The 21566-nt window shown below is 35.6% G+C and overlaps 1 long non-coding RNA gene across 1 annotated transcript in view; it reads right to left on the reverse strand.

The window, feature by feature from the left end:
• Positions 1-21566, reverse strand: part of LOC138923950 (uncharacterized) — a 73850-nt gene that overhangs the window by 13084 nt on the left and 39200 nt on the right. The gene's annotated exons all lie outside the window — the stretch shown is intronic.

Raw genomic sequence — 21566 nt, forward strand, 5'->3', positions numbered from 1 at the left:
CTGTGTTAAGAGTACCTAGGATTTGGAGTGGAATATACTTAACAGGGATTAAAAATGTTTAAAATTCAAATATGTATCTTCCTGACATAAAACTAAATTGAGAAAAATAGATTTAAAATACACTATGATCTTGGACAAGAGACTCAACATTGTTAAGGTATCTGTTCTCCCTGAGTTAATTTATAATCCCAATAAAAATAAATATTCAGGAGCTAGGTGGGTCTATTACAAAGTTCATCTAAAAGACAATCAGGCAATAATATCCAGGAAAACCTGACCCCTACCCCGACCCCAATAAACAGAGAAATAGCTCCACCAGATGTTCATAAACATTATAAATCTACCATAATTGAAACTGCATGCTATTAGCACATAAATATCACATCCATACACACAAGGGAAGTATATGAGGTGATGACTGTGTTAATTAACTAGATGGGAGGAATCCTTCCACATGTAATGTATGTGTCTATCAAATCATCACAGTGTTCACTTCAAGTATCTTACAATTTTGTCAATTATACATCAATAAAGCTGAAAAAAAGGCTCAAAATTGATCCAATTTTCTCTATAAATTTTGTGTACAAGTGTAATTAATATCATTATAGTCATGAAAAGATAAACACAATCCATTCCTTATACCATTCACTAGTATAAATTCCAAAGAGATCAGAAATTTAAATAGTAAAAAGTGAAACCATATAAACATTAGACAAAAACATGGGCAAATTCTCCTAGAAATTTACTGTTGGGAAAAACCTCCCTAACTATAACTCAAATGCAGATGCAAAGAGAAAAGATGGGTAAATTTGACAGATTATACAAAAATAAAAATATGTTTCATGGCAAACAAATAACCACCATCGTGATGTATGAAATAAAACACGATAGTGGTGTTTTATATATAATTATATATATCCAACTTATAGACAAAATACCAATCTCACCAGAATATATGAACTTCTAAAAATACAATAGAAAAACTGGCGAGATATAAAAATGGAAGCTTCACAGATAAAGATATAAATGTCTCTTAACCATATGAGAAGATGCTCAACCTGGTTCATTATAACCGAATGCAAATTAAAATGAAATTGAGTTTTCATTTCTCACCTATAGATTAGAAAATATCAAAACTTTTGACACACTTGGTTGGGTAAATGGTCATTCTCAGGTATTTGTAGTAGGGACACAAAGCAGTAGAACCCATGTGATAAGGAAATTGATGAAGCAACACCTGGCACAACATGTAAGCATTTGCCCTTTGACCCAGAATGGTACTTCTAGTGATCAACCCCAAAGGTATACTGCCAAAAATTTTAAAGAGGCATATGTCTAAGGATCTTCACACAGCAAATGTCCAACAATAGGGGACTTGCTGGCTGAACTATAGTTTGTCCTCAGAGTGGAATACTATGCAGCTGTAAAAAAAAAAAGGTAAAGGAACACCTGCTTTATGATTGAAAGATCTCCAAGATGTATTTTTATGTGAAAAAAAGATGGAGAAAAATGGGTATCTAAAAAAATAAGTTACAAAGGTATATGCTTTTAACTAAAACAGAAGGTTAAGTCATACTTTTGAATTAAAAAGAGGGAAGAAATTCCCCCTATAGTAACAAAAGCTAGACTTCTCTAAACACGTATTGTTTTATAGACTTTAATGTTTAAATGCATGAACTCGTAGCAACCATTGGAGGACTAGCCACTATTGGCAGATGCTATTTTTAAAACTAGTCAATAAAGGGAAGCCATCAAGTATTCATCCATTCCTTGAGGTAACCATATATCAACAAAATATGAAGCAAATTTCCTCTCTGTAGAGGTATTCTTGCTAACAAAAAAGGAAAGATTGAAGTAAAATGACACTATTATACAACCCCAAAGGAAATAATGGATCTAAGCCATGATCATTAATGACTGTTAAAAATATAAAAAATGGTATAAATAGGAATTATATGTTTAAAACAAAACATTGCATATGAAATATATTTGCCAAAAATATTCACACCCAAATCTGACTGAGCTTTTGGCTCTACCTACCAATTCACAAGAAATAACCGGGGACAGTGTAATACTTTACATGACACAAGAAGAATGTAATTAGTAAAACATAGACTGTGAGAAACTCCACAAGATACATTTACAGGTCTATTCAACAAGTAAAGGTAAAAGGAAAATACTTAAGACTTAACCAGTTGAATATATAGACCTATTCTGATATCCCATTTGCACAAATAAACTGTAAAAAGTATTTATTAAACAATCGGAAAATTTTAGACAATGACTATAGATTTGATAATATTAAGTAATTCTTATCAGTTTTTAGGTATGGTAATGACATTATGGTTATTTTTAAAACATCATTTAGGGATACATACTAAAATATTTATAGATAAAATGGAAAAGTGTCTCAGATTTGCTTTAAAATGATCTGAGTCTCAGGAAATAGGTGAGGCTTGAGCTTATTTTTAAACCTGGGTGGTTGGGTTCATGACATTAATCCTTCTACATCTGTGTATGGTATATATTTCATATAATGAGAAGTTTTAAAAGTATGTATCTTCCAAAAGTATATACATATACACAGAATGGCTAAAATATTGACAGTTCTGCAAGGTCCTCTAGAACAGAAAAATTCTTTCCTATCTATCTCACACATGGGTTTTATCCTTCAAACCTAAATCTATTGTTTTGACTGCAGGGATAGTGAAAGTTGGCTGAGAAATTATGGCATGTGTTGTTGCGTAGGAGTGGGAGAATGGAAGACTTGTATGTACTGGAAGCGTTTAAAAATAGGGTGAGGGTCTAACCAGACAAAGACATTATACATGACCTTGTCTATGGGTGGAGAGATATGAAATCAGGATGTACCCATCAAGAATGCTGGATGGAGAATAATTTATACCACTTATAAAGCTGAAATTCAAATGTTTCCATTCGGAACTGTATCATTGAGCAACTTAATAGTGTCCACAGTTACACTGCGTTGTATGCTCCTGAAATACATAGCATGTAGCTTTCTTTTTGCCTAAAGCAATTTAGAGAAATTAGAAGCAGGGTCAATACAAGGTAATTTGCATTGTGCTTCACTTTATTTGAAAGTCACTTGGATATGTGTACAAATGTTTCTGTCTTCCTTAAGACAGCCAAAGGTTAGTTCGAGTTACTTCGTATATGATAAATGAGGTGAAATAGAGATTTCGCAGACTAGAAACACATTATTGTTAAAATCATATAGACTTTAGTTTTATTCAGAAGACTAAAATTCCAGCCATAAAGACTCTGAATTCAGAAAGTTGTATGATTTTATGGCCTTAAAAGATTTTTATTTGTTTTTCACATAGCATTAATTAAATTTTATATACCTAGTTTGCTTGTTAATAACTTATAAAGCTTTCAGCGTATTATATTTATCCTGGATAAGATATTTTTCTCATTCCAGTTCTTAAATTTTTTGTCTTGATTGTAGAAAGCAAAAGAAAAAAAGAAGATGAAAGGGATGGGAAAAGGAATAGCAAAAGGGAAAGAAAGAAGGAAAGAAACAGATTATAATAGGAGAATATGCTGACCTATAGCTCTTCCATTTCACCTTGAGTAATTCTTTCTTGAGTAGAGAGAAATCTAAGCTTTGTATAATTATGTATTTCCAACAAGACATAATGATTTCCTAAAAAAATTGAGACTCGATATAGTAGGCAACAATAAAACATAGATATAGATATAGATACAACCTAAAGAGTTTATATATAACAAAAACAGTTTTAGATTTCAATGATATATTCTAGTTCTTTTTAGTAATGTGTAATTTGAAAGCCCACACTTTTAATTTCTGGTTGGTCATAAAGATAGTGGGATTATTATACTTAAAATGGGTGGCATGTGTATGTGTGTGGGTGTGTTTGTGTGTGTGTGCACGTACACTCTCAAGCACATATGTGTATCTCAGCTAGCACTACAAATTAACTGACTTTTGGAGAGTCTGAAAGTCTCTCCCTACAGAAAAGTCTAATTACAGTATAGTTTTTACAGAATTTATAGTTAAAAAAGAAAAAGCTATATTTAAAATACTACCATGTGTCTCGCTTAAGAAGAATTTTTGGAAGTCTCACACCTGTATGCCTATATACACATGTAAAATAAGCTCACATTCCTGTATCTTTTTTCTATGTTGGATATGCCTATAAAAAGTCCTATAGTTTAGATATAAAACTATTTGGAATGTTACCTGGAATAGCAAGATCTTAATTACCTCTTCAAGGTGTTAATTACCTTCAGATTAATCAGTTAATAAAAACCATGCTAAGATCATGACTATCACCAAAGGAGCATGCTCATGGAACAACTAACCAAATTAACAATTTGATTAATGGATTTAAAGCATGAATTAAGTTAATTAATGCATCATCAACTAACAGATAGTCCAAATAACGGATCATCCATGACTAATTGTTGCCTAAACCTAGAAGCTGCCTAAATTTAGACATATGTTTACATTATATTGAAGAGAAACATTGAAATACTCGATATCATCAACCTGTTCTCTACACTTTCCCATTGTAAATAGGCAAATCTGAAACTACTGTAGAATTCTTGAACTTTGATTGTATGCTCTTTAAAATAGGAACACCGACAAAAAAAGTAGTTAAATATAGCTACTGATAGTATAACCCAAAACACACAATAACAATCCAGCCGGTAACTTAGGAAAATAAATCAACTACAAAAGTTTGCTAACAAAATGCCATTAGACCACATGTTTTCTGCGCATTGATGGGCCATATGGTTCTGGATTTATTCTTGGTGGCAGCAGGAAAATTTTACAGAAGATAAGTTAAATTGACTTTTTTTTAATCTTTGCACACTGCTAAGTTTAGTTATGAGCTAATTATATGTGAAATATGGTGTGTGTCTGTTGATGTATAAGCCTTGATTATGTTTTTAATCAAAGAAATAATTTAAGATATATTTCCATGCCACATTCATCCAGTAACTTATGTCCACTGTGGGGAGGGAAATCGAGCAGGGCTGGTGGCTGCAGGTTGTCTGCAGTGAAAGCGGTCCTTATAACTTGCTGTTTACTCTTCCACAAAGCTTCTGGACAAACCTAGACTCCTAGCATCAGCCTAGAGCCTCCCTGGCTTTGAACAGAGTAGCGTGTTTCAAGAGATCAGCTTTTTGGCCCTAGCCACAGAATGTGATACAGTTCTACCACCTAGTGGTTGCTTTCTCACACGTGACATGGCAGCATTTACACTTGAGTATGTTCTGGCTACATGTGCAATGAAAACAGTAATGCTGGGAATGGCCAGCAAAAGCTGGGCAAATCACTTTCCACCATGTGAATAAAGAAATTACCCAGGTTTAAAAAGATAAACACAAATTTATATTTAATATGTAAGACAGGTGAGGCCCTTCATGATCTGATCTCTCTGTGCACTGCCCAACTTATCCCCTGCCACATCCCTCCAAAAAGATCAACCTGCTGTCACCCAAACGTACCATATTCTCTCATGAGCTGCTTCTCTGGGTGCATAATTCCCTCACTCATCTTGGCTGCTCTGAACATTCCTACATCTTTTAACTTGATGATTATGTCCCCATGAACCTGCAGTGACTCTTAGTCAATTTGCCATGTGTTACTTTGTCGTAGAACTGATGCCATTCTGACTATCCTTTGCATAGCTGTCTTCTAGCAGGTATGGTCCTTTGAAGGCAAGGATTTTACCTTTACATCTTTGGATTGCCTCAGTACTTCCTGTGCCTCTGGCCCATACATTGTATCTATGTTTGGATGTGTGTGACCCTTTGGAAGGAGTGTTTAGTTCTCACTTTAGCACAATTATTGTTATACATGAATGAAGCAAACATTTACTGAAAACTATTTTCCAAGCAGGGTCTTCTAAGGCTTCACAATTTGGACTTCTCAGTGTTTTCACATGATTTAAGTGCATTCATGTCAAACATAAGGCAACTTTGGATCCTTGGCCCTACAAGCAATGGAATCTTGAGCAGTGCTAGAAATTTTTTTAAAAAATTGATTGTAAAAGAAAATCTACAGAAATTGTAAACATTTCAAGTTTCATTCTGTCAGTGGGTGAAGTGAAAAATAAAACTAGAAAGTATATATATTTTATTTGGAAAATAAAAGTCCCTAGATTAGTCTTCAATTTGTAAAAAAATCTTTAATCTCAAATGTGCAATGTACAGTACCATGGTTGTCAGAAAAGTAATTATATAAAAATGCCATCTTGTAATTTAGCTCCTCCTGGCCTATCTTCATGCCACACCTGCTTGCTGTATTGACCAAAATAAACATTTACTCATTTCGGTACTGCATAACTGAAATAATTATGGAAGAGTCAGCTCAGATTATTCTTTCATTATCTGCTGAGCTTACAGCTAAATCCCAGTTTAGAATTTATGTTGTCCAGAGATATGCTATAGCTAAGATAAAGTTCGATGTTTGAAGTTGTCATGTGGAGTTTGAAAAACTATTGGCTATGAAACAAAACTACCTTTGCACGTAGATGGGACATTTGATATGGAGAAGTATAAATAGCAAAAGCTTAAAGGGCTGTAATAAATGATTAAGTGTGACACTCTTTGGCAAATAGTTAAATACAATCCATCATCAAAATGTTCTTATGTGAGAGCTCACCTACCTCATTTCTCATGTCTTGGATGACTGTTTGGCAGATAACCTTGATTGTTTAGAATAAACAAAATACCTTCTGTGATAATTTGTTTGATAAGTTTTAAGAGAGATAAAGAAAAGGATCATATGAATTACTATAAAGTACCATGTATATCACAACATTTATGTGAAATCTTAGCATAGTGGCTTCCACATGCTTTTAAGGACTTAAAATCCAAAGCAATGTAATCTTCCTTTGGAAAGGAATTTATATTAAAAATAAATGCAAAGTTGTCTTAAATTTAATCAAAATCAAATAAACCAATATTTCCCTAAATAGGAACTAGCTCTATTTATCGCTCTCTGCCTTTATATCAGAAAGATATTTTATTATTTTTTATTGCTAGGTTTATACTGAACTTTCAAATCTAAGAAAAGCCCAGTGTTATCATACACACCCAGCAAGCCTTTAGCTCTGTATAGAGAAGTAGTTTCCAAACCTTGATTATTAATATGTTCTAGGAGCTCTTAAAATACATAGATGCCTTGGTCCCAGCCAAGATCTATAGAAATAAATCTCTGAGAGCAAGGCCTGGAACCTACCTTGTGTGTGTGTGTAAGGAAGATTTGCCCTGATCAAAAATTGATTGCCAATCGTTCTCTTTTTTTTCTGCTTGAGGAAGATAAGCCCTGAGCCAACACCTGCACCAATCCTCCTCTACTTTATATGTGGGATGCCTCGACAGCACAGCAGATGAGTGGAGCAGGTCCGCACCCTAGATCCAAACTCGTGAACCTGGGCCATTGATGCAGAGCATGGAACCCCAACCACTCAGCCATGGGGCTGACCCCCTGCAATCTATTTTAAAAGCTTTCCAGATGATTCCTACCTTTTTCATTTTAGACAAGTGAGTAAACTCGTGTTTGAGAAGAATTGGTTCTCCAAGTGTGATCCTCAGAGCAGCTGTTTCAACATCACCTGGGAACTTTTTGGAAATGCAAATTACCAGACCTCATTCAGACCAACTGAATCAGAAAGTCTGCAGGCAGGGCCCGGAAATCTGCATTTTAACAAGTGCTCCAGGTGATGCTGAATCACACCGAAGGTAATGTTTGGTTCCAAAAAATAATTTGAAAATCGAGGGTTCATTTAATTCAGTAAGATTTATCAAATACTCACTATTTTTAGAAAATGTAAACAAATAAATGATCCTTAACCCTATGGAGGGCACAATATAACCAATTCTATTATGCCTTTGTGGTCTTTTCTATGATCTTAAACAAGTTATTTACTTGTTAATATCTCCATTTGTAACCATTATTTATTTTCTCTAGATTATCATTATAGACCCCAAATGCAATGGGTTAAGCTTAAGCACATTTTCATTGCAAGGACTCTATCTCCTGAATAAATTGTCCTCAGAAATACTCCTTTTGTGAATTTTGAAAATTTCTTCTTTTTGTGGGAATCACAGAATGTAGGACTAGTGGGGTAATAATTTTGCCTCATTTTATAAACTGAACAAATAAGAAAAATTACACTTTGAAAATTGAGCATAAAGTCTTGCACATGGTAACAACAGAGCCCAAAATAGTCACAAAGATTTTTCAAATATTATCTTGTTTGTCATATCATTGTGAGACAGGCATTACTCTTATAACAGCATAAATGTAGGAAATAAAATTAAATGATTTTCTGATAGACACTCATCTGGTAAATATTTGGGCTTAGATTGCACCACCAGATACTACAAATTCCAATCCCATGCTCTTTACATTTGATCCCAATGCCTACTCTGCTGAATGTACATAGTATGCGCTCAATATATATTTGTGTAATTGAACTGGAAAGATAGCTTCATTTCCAAGGTAAGGAAAAGCAAGTCATTGATTTTCTATTTTACTAATTCCCTTTGGAAAGAGATATCTTAAGAAATAGCACTTGGAATTTCCAGCCCTGAGCATAAAGTAAGAAAACCAATTCAACTTCATTGAGGACACTGATTGATGGAGGTTCACAAATGAAGTAAAATTGGAAAGAATTCAGTGAGGTGCCTGGACAATATCCAGAGTTAATTGTTTTTCAGCATCAAAAGCTTGAATTCACTATTCCTCCGGCTATAAAACAAATTAGTGCTAACACCATCTCAAGAGCTCATGTTCTTAAATACTCCATCAACATTTAAAATGAGTCATTTATTTTTCTGGACATCAGATTTCAGCTGAACTATTGATTACTATGAATTTTGTGTAATAAGTATGAATTGCTCCACAATATTCAGAATGCCGGACATATCACCTTTCTTTATTTTCAATCGAATCAAAGCTGGATTCCAGCTACCATCAACATAGTTGACAAAGTCAATATCAATCCATTTTCAAGTCTCATTCCCCACTATCGATCAGATGACAACACTGAAATTTACATAGTTCAATTAATGAAGCTCTGCCTCCCACCCCCTACCCATGCTTCTTCATGTTGGTCACTGGAACTGTTGGCCCTTGCTCAGGCCTATGTGTTAATTAGAGATAGCCCTCTGCATTCCTCGGGTCAGTTCCAGATCAGGCCGTGGAACCTTTTCAAAGACCCCTGAGTTATGGCTATCAACACACAAGTCTCCTCAGGGACCCATACAGCTGTCACTTTCAAGGCTCTGTCACTCCAGCGATGTTTCAATGATTCAAGAACCAATTCTCAAAATTTCAGAAGGTTCCACCCCTCCTGTTTTAGGTGTTCCCATCTCAGGAATTCCAATTGTTTGTGACAGGCTACTTTTCTCCCCAAACCTCAAAGCACAATAGTATCTCTCCTCCCCTCCTCTCTCAGTCTCTCTCTCTCAACATCCAACAAATCTGCTTAATGGACCAAAACTTACACCTTCTAAACCAAAGAACACATAGATTAGGTATTGCTTAATTTTCCCTCACATTGTATGGAAAACTTTTCTTTCTCTAAAATTCCAAAAGGCCATTTACTCCCCTTGGAGCAAGGAGAACCCAGACATCAAAAATATAATTCTGGCTAGTGGGCATGGCAGATCCCTGGACATCGGGCCAAGGGATGAACCTCCATGGCACCCACTGGGTCCGTGTCAGCACCCCTGGACCAGTTCAGAACAAAGGGCCCCACCAATGTTTCAGTCTCCAGAGAGGTCCCTCCTCTCACCAAGGAGCCCCTAGAGCCCACCAGAACTCTAAATAAGCCGAAACCTGCAGTCCTGCTCCAAGGACGGTGCTAGTGGAGTTCAGGAAAAGCAGACGGGACAGGCACCGGCAGCCACTGAACAGCACCATGTGAGACGGACAACACACCCTGGTGCAACCCGCACACAAGTCGCGATCCTCCTCCTGGCCTCACCACGGGCTCAGTAAAGTACACAGCTTTTTTTCTTTCTTCTTGAGACCAAGGTTGTCTAGATACTTCATAATTATTAATTTTATTTCCCAGCCATCATGGCACCAAGGTTCTGAGAGAGGAATTTAGTATTTTCATTATTGGGAAAGCATCTCTTCAAGCACAAATAACTCCTCTGGTTTACATAAATCTTCATAATAAGTCTCAAAGTATAAATAATAAAGTTGTTTTTTATGTTAAAAAGGAAATTAGAATTAAGTTTCACAAGATCTTTTATATGTATAAATGTGGGAATAATAAGATCTTACATTTGCATAATATTTTCTCAAATAACATTATCGTGTCTTATATAGACATAAACTTTTTCATTGCATTCACTGATCTTGTTTGATTATAAAATATTGCTTACTTTAATGTACTTGGAAAATAGGGGAAAGCAAAAACAGAAGAAAATAAAGTTCATTTTAGTGTATAGTCTTCAATTATCTTCAGTTATATACATAGAGAAAAAGCTAGAATCATATACACTTTTATGACATTTTCACTGAATAACACAATATGAGCATTTTCTTACATCATCAAACATTTGCTTGAAAGCACCATTTTAAGGTGCTTTTTTAAGGACCATTTTTAAGGACCATTTCATTTTAAGGACCATTCTCCTACCGTTGGGTATTTGTTTAGGTTAACATTTCTACAATATTATAAATTACAAGGTTTTGGATACATACTCCCAAACTCATCTCTGAGAAAGATCTATGAGGTATGAGAATCAGCATCTCACCACATCTCAACAAGCACTACTCTGTTATTAAAACATCACAGCCAATCTGAGAGGTTAAAACAGTATCAGAATAATTAAATTTTTGTTTCTTTGATGATTAGTGAAATTGAATACTTTTCATATATTTATTAGCTTTTTGTAGTTGGGTGTCTAACTAATATGAAAAAATGGAGAGTTACAGGTTTTCTTATTAATTTATAAGAGCTCTTTAAACATTATTACATCATTTGTCTACTGTATCTGCTGTCAAAATTTACCCTAGGTGGTAGTTGTTAAATTTTATGATGTCCATTTACATACTAAAGTTTAACAGCGTAACTAAAAAGTCTTATTAGTAATGTATGAATACATATGTATCATTTTAAAAAAATTAGTATAGATGGATATAGAGCAAAGAATTAAAATTTTCCTTTAAAATCTCCCCCCAAAATATATATATATATATATATATATATATATATAAAATTCTGGCCACTCTGGTGAGTCTATAGCAAATATTACTACTACTAATAATAATCAGTTAAACATGAAATGCCAAATACAATATTTTAATATATCACTGTGCATATAAGTCATTTAATCTCTCATAAACTCTTTGTACCCTAGAAGAATTACAAAAGCATCTAAGAGACTTCTATCATTTTTTTTCCTAATTAACCTTAAAGATCACCTCAACTTTTTCCCATAGAGAAGCTCATGGAAAAACCAAAGTGGATTTACAGGAGACCTATTTATCTTCAGAGATGTCTCTTCTCATGAGTAAGGTACAAAAAATATATGTATGAGTCCACCACCCACACACATCATATAGACGCCACACCTCAATCCTGGACACTTCATATGACAAGCACTCTGAAGGTAAGGGTTGAGCACAGGGGTTCACCCTGGTCTGGGTAAACTAAGAAAGTTGAGCATGCACTAGGAAAACTGGCTCCTGCACTGGATAGCTAAGTGAATTTGGAGAACAAAGAAGTTAAAGAGAATGAAGGAGTCAAGGAACAATTGAAGTGTTTTGACTGCTTCGACGTTTCCACCTTCCCTAAGACTTGACCTTTTAGATAAAAAAGAGAAAGAAATCTTACAAAAACTATAGCGAATTCAGTTTTGGACATGTTGAGTCCAATACCTCAGAGACATTCAAGCTTTCTGGGGACCATTCACAGATAGGTTCCCAGAGGGAAGATATTTAAGTCTGGAACTCAGGAGAGAAGTCTGAGCATTAAAACTTCAGCTTTGTATCAAAATTTCCAGCTTCAAGCATCAGAAACTTTAAATTGCGTTTTTATTGTAATTATTTTAATCTCTTTTATTGCTAAAGCCTTGTCTTTCCTTGCATCCTACTAATCCCCAGAATTTAAATTCCTGTGCCCTCTTTTCCAGGAGAGAACTACCTCCGGGTACAGCTTTCATCTTTGTGCATGTGGCGGGAGGGGTGACTACTTGCTTTTAAAAACTAATGCTGAGAGATTTCAAAGTTTTAAATACACTCCCAGGGCTTGGAATCTTTTGGTTATAAGTAAATTGAAAAGAAAAACATTCTGTATTTTATAGCTCTACAATATTTTTGTGTTTTAAGCTTAGCATTATTGAAAGTGTCAAAAAGCCAAGAAAAAGTACATAAAGTAAAAAAGTTAAAGTAAGTCAAATTTAATTTATATCAAGAAAAATACTTTTTATAAATCGAGTGTAGCCTGAGTGTACAGCGTTTACAAAGGCTGCGGTGGTGTACAGTGAAGTCCTGGCCTTCTCATCCACTCACCACCCGCTCACTGACTCACCCAGAGCATCTGCCAGTCCTGCAAGCTCCATTCATGGTAAGCAACCTATGCAGGTGTACCATTTTTTATCTTTTGTACCGTAGTTTTACTGTACCTTTTTTATGTTTAGATATGTTTAGATACACAAATACTTATCATTGTGTTACAATTGCCTATGGTATTCAGCACAATAACATGCTGTACAGGTTTGTAGCCCAAGAGCAATAGGCTATACCATATAGCTTAGGTGTGTAGTAGGCTATACGATCTAGGTTTCTTTAAGTACACTCTGTGATGATCACATAATGACATATTTCTCAGAACACATCCCCGTGGTTTAATGACATGTGACTGTATTCCCTCCTTTCCTTGACTATGCATATATGCCCTCTCTCCCTTCCTCCATTCCTCTCCTCATTCCTCATTCCTTCCCCTTCTAATTCCTCCTTTGCAATTGTGATAAGTACTCTAATATAATGAAGGTCTGATCATAATACTCCTGGTTTAAATTTTTCAAATTCTCCCCAGTGAAGTAAAGATAAATATCCAACTCCTTCACTCCTGGCTCTCAATGTAACTCTTCTGGAGCATGCTAGATGCAGTAATAACAGTATCAGCAAAACTACCCTGTACTGTGCAGCTACTGTACTGTAATCATGGAGACCAGTACTAGAGATAGTTGCTCTTAATCCTCATAGCAATCGTGAAAGGAAGATATTATTACCATGATCTATAAATAAGGAACCAAAGGGTCAATGCAGGTTACCAGGTTGCCCCAAATGACAGCCACTAAGTGGCAGACGCCAGTTCACTGTGACTCCAAAGTCTGTGTTTATTCCTTTGACTATGCTGCCTTCTCGCACTCTCGACAACACATAAGTGTTCCTGTTCTGTACACGACATTCCTCACACCTGGAATACCCTTCACTCCCTGACCTACATGGAAAACTCACTCTCTGCCAGCTCAAATGTCACCTCTTTTCTGAAGGATTTTTGATGTCCAAACGCAGAGATAGCAGCTTTGTCTTCCCTGAGCCCAGACATATTCTGTATAACTCTTTATATAAGTAAGTATTAAAGCACCAGTAAATTGTGAAATCCTCAAGGGCAGACACTATTTTATTCATCACTGAATCGTTATGCCCACTATATATAAGGGTTTCAATAAATCTTTCAAAATCTTTTAATCATTATTTCATTTCCCCTATTTCATGGTGCCCTCCATAACTACCTTATCTCTAAATGTTAGCATGCCCCAGAGCTCAGTCCTTGAATTTCTTTATTTGTATTCTTTTATTTTTTGATTTATATACTTGCTTCTTAGATGATTTCAACCAGTCCCTTGACTCTAAATACTATCTAAATGCTGAGGACAGTTATATTTATTTCTTCAGTCTGAGATTCATATACTCAGACTCATATATTCAACTTTGAATTTAACATCACTTTATTTAATAATATATCTCACAATTAAAATGTATAAAACTGAGCCCCTACAATATGTTCCTCCCACAGTCATACATCTACACTAATGGCAACTTCACTGGGGTCATCCTTGACACTTCATTTTCTCTAACACCCAAAGACCAATCCATCAGGAAACATGAACCAGATCAATAATCTGACTCTCCCATCCCAATTGCTACTACCCTGCTCCAATAGTCATTATTATTGCACCTACATTATTACTATAGCTTCCTGTTTTCTTCCATCTCTATTCTCCTGAAGTCTATTCTCCATAGACAGGCAAATTGATCCTTTTGAAATATAAGACAAATCACTTCTTTACTTAAAACCTTCTAATGGCTTAGTATCTCATTCAGAGTCAAATTTGAAGTCCTTACAATGACCTACCTGTCCCAATATGATCCACACCCAACCTCCACTATTCTGATTTCATTTCTTATCCTTCACTCCTTCTCTCCAATACAGCTTCTTTGATATTCTTTAAACATTCAAAATTTCCCCACTTTAGAGGCCAGCCCCATGGCCAAGTGGTTAAGTTCGCGCGCTCCACATCAGCGGCCCAGGGTGTCGACAGTTCGGATCCTGGGCATGGGCATGGCGACGCGTGACAGGCCATGCTGAGGCGGCATCCCACATGGCACAATCAGAGGCACTCACAACTAGAGTATATAACTACGTACTTGGGGGCTTTGGGAAGAAAAAGAAGAAAAAAAGAGATTGGCAACAGATGTTAGCTCAGGTGCCAAACTTTAAAAAGAAAAATTTCCCCACTTTAGTGTCTACATACTTTCTGCTCCTTTCAGAACTTTTCCCTTCCCAAATAGTCATATAAAATCACTCTCTCACTTTCTTCAGGTCATTGCTCAAATACTGTCCTGTCTATAATAGCACATACCCTCACCTCCAACTGTTACTCTCTGTTGCTTTACAAGATGTAATTTTTTTTTCCCATGGCACTTATCACCATCTGGCATAGCATAGGTCTACTTGATTATTTGTCATTATCTATTTCTTGACTGAATGTAAGATTCATGAGAGCTGGAACTTTTTTGGTTCACTGCTTGAGCCCACTTCGTGCAACAGTAGTAAACTCAGTAATGCTCAAATATTTTTCATCAAATAAATGAAAGCATAATAACCAACAATATAATGAAAGCTATCAAGGCAGCCTGGACTAAAATCGTATCTCCCAATTTTTTGCCCAATTTTATTTTTCCGTCAGTTCACAATTCTTCTCTCTCACACACTGAAGCATAAAACGCAATGAACTATCACAAGAGAGAGAACTATTTCCTGTGACTTGGCACTCAGCACACTGAATCAAACCCCATGATGCTTTGGAGTACATGGACCACTGAACAAATGGATTAAGCTCCATTTGCCTAGCCAAAAGTTTAACTTTGAACATTGACCATGGAGGAGAGCCTCGAGGAGAAGCCAAACTCAGCCCAGTCCACCTGAAATTCTCCCCAGAATAAATAGGAATAACAAGTAGAAAGTGGGGAGTGGAAGAGGTTGGAGAAAAGATTTGTAAAGAACTTAATAGTGAGCTTCCCTGAAATAAACTCTCCCCAAGTTTTCTTTGGATTAAGTTTAGTAAAGAGAACTAAAAGTAGATTGAGTCTAAACCAAAACCCCTGGGGGCCAGTTTCAACAGATTAGCAAGCCATACAAGTGTTCTTGAGTAAAGGCCAGTGAAACCTTTGAAATCCTTTGAACTGAAATAAATTAATCTTTCATTAGCTTCTAAGATAGTAATATTAAGAATGTCAGGCCAACCTTCATAAAAATAAATACCCCAAAGAAGTAGAAATCTTGCCTCAGGCTCTCTTATGCCGATATAATTTTATAGATCCCCAGATACTCTTTCATACAGGCTATTATCTAAGTGATTTCTTTGGCGTATAGGTCTATTTACACACAAACAGGGTATGGCTAAAACATAATCGGCCATATAATGTTTTTTTAATAAGTTAATGTAAATGAAAGATTTCTTATTAAACCTTCATACTCAAGGGAAACATTGCCTTAAAATTGAGCTTGCTCTAGAATATTTTGAAAAATGGAAATGTATAGCTCTAGAAAAATTCTTGGAACAAACGTGTGCACTTATCATGCATAGGCACCAGAAAATCTAGGACCTTACTGTTAGGTCAAATGGTTCCATTATTTTCTGCAGGTTCATGCTATCAGTGAATCAAGCCACTAGAAGAGCAGACCACAGATGCCCTTTGAAAAACAAGAAACTGGCAGGAATCCCTGAAATGAGACTATTTTAGAACTGACATTATTGATTGATTCTTGGTGGCTTCAAGTAATAAGCCTTTTAGCAGAAAGAAGATCAAAAGATTTTACCATTTGCATTAAAAAAACTCGCTCAATTCAATAAATATGTATAGATAGCTCATTTTGTAGTCTTTATTGTCCTTTGCCCCATGGGAGAATATGAAGAGGTATAAGATCCAATTCCTGCCTTTAGGGCTCTTATAAATGGATAGGTCTGAAACTATGACTACTATTATAAAAATCAGGAGACTGTATGTGACGTAAGCAGAAATGTGTGCCAAATACTTTGGGAATTTAGATGTTGGGAGGATCCCATCCAACTGAAGATTTCAAGGTAATTCACCCCAAAAAAAAGAGATCATAATTGAGTTGGACCTTGAAGCATGAGCTGTTTGCGGGAACGTTTAAAGAAAGAAATCCTCAAACAATAACACAGAGAGAGCCAAGTCCAGGATAAGTCTAGGAGATAAGGGATGGTTCATGTGAAAGGCAGCTTTCAAGATGACCCTCAGTGATCTCCACCTCCTAATATTCACATCATCATATTCTCACCCCCGCCCTTTGAGTGTGAGATGGACCCAGTAACTTGTTTTTACTGAATAGAATAAGGCAAAAGTGATGGGAGGTCATTTCCTCGGTTAGGTTACAAGTGACTTTAACTTCCATCTTGCTGTATTCCTTCTTTTGCCTTCTTGGCTTGCAAACGTGAGGAAGCAAGATGCTATAATGGAGAGGCCCATGTGTCAAGGAACTGAAGGCAGTCTCCAGCCAACAGTGAGTTAGAGACTAGGTCCTCAGTCCAATAACCTGCGAGGAATGGAATCCTGTCAACAACAATGTGAGTGAGTTTGGAAGCAGATCCTTCTCCGGTTGAACCTTGAGAGTGATAGCCACAGCAGACACCTTGATTGCAACCTTTGAGAGACCCTGTAGCAGAGGATTCAATTTAGCTACTTGCAGATTTCTATTCTAAGATACCATGAGATAACTGTTGTTTTAAGCCTCTAAGTTTTGAGGTAATATTTTATGCAGGCATAGACAACTTTTGCAGTCCAGATTGACTATAGATTATTGCATGGAATAATTATTTACATGGTGCTTTACCATTTTCAGAAGCACTTTCCCATGCATTATCATTTGATTGTTAACAATCCTTTGAGGCAGAAAAGGCAAGTGAAATACTCATTTTATAAAGCAGGAGAAATTGCTGTGGTTTTATGGTTTATACTCAGTGTCACACAACCAGCTAGCATTTTGTGTTGAGTTCAGTGCTCCTTTCATTATGACACTCCGAGGAATAGAAGCCTGCAAATTTGAAAGTTTTAACATATACTAGGATTAGTCTTTAATGTGGATGAATAGAAGCGGCAAGTACCTGAACACAAGGGAATTGGTTTTGCTATTTATCTTTGCCTTCCTAGCTCTTAAAATCTGAATGCTTCATATATAAATCTTCTGCTGGATTTTATAGCTTTGTTTTGGTATCTTTGTGCTTCCAAGTATGTCACCAAAATGTCAAAGTATGTTGACATTTCAGTTGGTTTTGAGTGATCATTGAGGTTTTAAAAATTGAATAGGTTCAATATGCAAACAGACAGGTTTTTTATATGGTACATAACATATGTATATACTACATTTATTGAATTTTCTGAAAAGTCCTGGCCCGCCTATTAAATACTCAGACAATTGATGCTTATCTCTTACAGTATTAACATTTATTTTGTTACTACTAGGAAATTAGAAAAATATACCTCCTCTTTTGAATGAGGTATACAGAACAAAAATGAATCTTTCTTGATTGGAATTAAGACGATATACAGTAATACTCTCAATGAGACTAAATATTACTATATTTAATAACATTTACACCCAAGAAAACGCTCAAATTTCCAGTTTTTAAACATTGAAGGATTTTATATTCTTTATTCTTAGGTCTCACCATCAGTTTGCCAATCATAAGTTTACTGCCATCAATATTTTAATTCTTACCAGAACCTTTCATTTCTAACTTCATGCTTTTCTGTGAAGAGGGGACTCAGAAAATAGCCAATAGTTCTAAGTATGATGTTTAAAATAGGACTAACCAGGCTCTACACAAGAGTCAAGTTAACGTGATGGAGGTTACGGGAGCCAGCCGGCGTGGCTTTGAAGCTTACCACTTAGTAGCTGGGGAACATTGGACAACTTACTTAAAAAAGAATTTGTGCTTCTGATAATAGCAATCCTCATTTTATGAAGTTGTTATGAGGGTTAAATAAGTCAATATTTTGATTGTGAATTTGAATCCCCAGTGGTGGGTGCCAGATATTAGCGTTCAATAAAAAATTTCGTAGGTGATTCCAATGAGCAGCGATTAGTCTAAATCAGTGGTTCTCAGCCTGGGTACACATTAGGATCACCTGGTATCTCTTAAAAATGACCAACAGTTAGGCCCTGGATTATTTACCATTGCTTCTGTAGTAAATTACCACAAACAGTAGTCAAAACAACACAAATTTATTAACTTACAGTTTTGGAGGTCAGAAGTTCAAAATGAGTCTCACTGGATGAACCTCAAGATGTCAGCAGGGCTGAGTTCCTTTCTAGAGGTTCTAGAGGGGAGAATCCACTCTCTTACTTTTTCCGGCTGCCTGCATTCTTTGGCCAGTGGCCCCCTTCTTCCATCTTCCAAGCCTGCAATGTCTGGTTAAATCTTTCTCACACTTCATCCCTCTGACTCTGACTCATCTGCTTCCTTCTCTCTACCACATTTAAAGACCCCTGTGATTACATTAAGTGCACCTGGATTTCCAGAATAATGTAATTTAAGGTCAGCTGATTAACAACCTTAACCCATCTGTTACCTTAATTCTCCTTTGCCCTGTAATGAATTCACAGATTCCAGGAACTAGGACATAAACATCTTTGGGAGGCTGTTATTCTGCTTACTGCAGGCTCCCATCCTCCAAAGACTCAAATTTCATTGCTCTCGGCACAGATAAGCTTCACAAACTCACTAAGTGATTTTAATGTCCAGCTTCACTTGAGAACTGCTGATCTAAATATTATCAGGGATCCATGAAACATTATGTCCATGAAATGTTCAATAATGCTCAAATTAGATTTGGAAAGTATTTAATTAAATAAATTAAATGTTAAAAACAGTAAGAATTTCTATAAGAGAGAAATTTGCCTGCCCCTATTTAACCAGTATCTCAAACTTTTTGGAGTAACTCCTATTAAGAGGAATTATTTTACTATGTCTTTTGAGATCTAATGTTCTAGGGAGAAAAATTAGTGTTAATAGCACTTATTTTATTTTGTTTTCTTTACTCAGATGCTTTTTAAAAATTTTTTCGTTTTGCTATTAAACTATCTGTTGAATTCAGGACATGTCAAGAGCTTAAAATTCAAATTCAAGACTATCTATTCAGTATTGTATTACCGCACACGTTAATAAGAAGCAAACGGTCAATATGGTATAATTTAATTATCCTTTGAGGAGGGAGAGAAAGAGAGAGTTAGACAGACCCCAAAATAGAGCTGTTTTATTAAATAAAAAATTGCTTTCCCCGTCTAACATCTGAGGACTGATTTGTTTACACAAAATCATATAATGACAACTCCATAAAGAAAAGTGAGTCACTCTATTTTCTATGTATATACTGTGAAGACAGTTAAGCCATACCTAAAAAACTGTGAAAATTAGGTCCATATTTTCCAGAAGACTCACAAGTATATAAGGTATTATCTATTTTCTTTGAACTTCTCAGCAGAAATCTACCTCTTTGAGTAGCAGTAAACGTGGAGGACATAGTGTTTGGAAAATTTTGTATCCCTTGAAAAGAGACTCATGATTAATAACTGAAGTAATGTTCCAGTGGTAGTCTCATCTTTCAGAAGAGGGATAATTCAGAACAAATGATCAGAGAGACTGAATAAGCAGTTTGGGTGGTAAAAGAGCAAGCAGGCTACTCATGAAAGATTCTCCCTTTGAATAAACTAAGGCAAATGATTATTTCTGGTTACTGAATTATCTACATCCCAGGGTTGCACTGTCCTCAGATGCAAACTGGATTTACAGTTCAGCAGAGGTTCTATGGGTAGTAATAGAGACTGTCTGCGAAAGTTCAGAGTTCAAGCTATTGTTCAAGGTTACCAAGAAAATGTTCAACCACTGCGCTGCTGCCTAACTCAAAAAACACTGTCCAGGGCTTATTTCCTCTCTTGGAAGTGGCACACAGTGACATATAATGTACAGAGGTGGTTAAGTACACAGCTCTGGAGCCCAGATACTCATGTTAAAACCCTGACCATACCTCTTACTGGATGTGTGACCTTGGGTAGGTTATCTAACCTCTATGGACTTGGATTTCCTGTGTAAAATAGTGATACCTCCATGCACGTAACTTAATAGAAGACTCACTAAATGTTAGCTCTTATTTTTAGTTCATTGTATTTACACTTACCATAAAAGTAAGATGATTAAATGCTTAGACAAATTGAATTTAAATGTGGTTTTGCAAATTTTATTAAAAGTATGTTTGCAACTTATATAAGAAGTTAAGGAACTGAGTGGAATTTAATCTGAAATACTGCTACATGAGATATGCATAATTTTTCTATTAATTATTGCCATTGATTTTTAGAAGCAATTTTAAAAGCTCAGTTTCCATATTCACAGATCAAAACATTGAGTCCAAAAGAGGTTAAGTGACTTTCATATTTTTTAAACACATAAAAAATAAAGGACAAAAAGGCACAGTTGCAAAGATTTCACACTTAAGCAATTTTACTCTAAGATCTAAAAGCTACTTAAAATTCTTGAAAGAGGCTTTTTTACTTAAGATTCTCTAAATAATATATTCAGAAAACATGCACTGAATATTTGCTGTGTGCATCATTAGTCACCGTACTAAATGATGAACAAAATTGAACAGTGATAAAAAGGTATATGGGAATTAATAAATCGAGATTTTTTTGAGTGTTAGAATGGAAAGGGTCCTTTAACTCCCACGTTTTTATATTACTGACAAGGTCATCAAGTTTTAGAAAATATTTAAATAACTTGCTCATAATTCCTCAGCCAGGAAATGACATATTTAAGTTCTACAACTCCCAGTTTACCTACCCATCAAATATTGACCTTCACAGGACATGTTGAGACACAAGGGAAGCAAGGTCATCTCAATCTTATGTGAGTAAAGGAGGAGAAATGTAGTATCGGAGAATTTTCTTAGCATTTATTTCAATTAAAAAATAGTAAGGAACCCATTTCTGAACTCTCATGGGATATCAGATTTT

The sequence above is a fragment of the Equus caballus genome, chromosome 4 (assembly GCF_041296265.1).
Source record: "Equus caballus isolate H_3958 breed thoroughbred chromosome 4, TB-T2T, whole genome shotgun sequence".
NCBI lineage: Eukaryota > Metazoa > Chordata > Mammalia > Perissodactyla > Equidae > Equus > Equus caballus.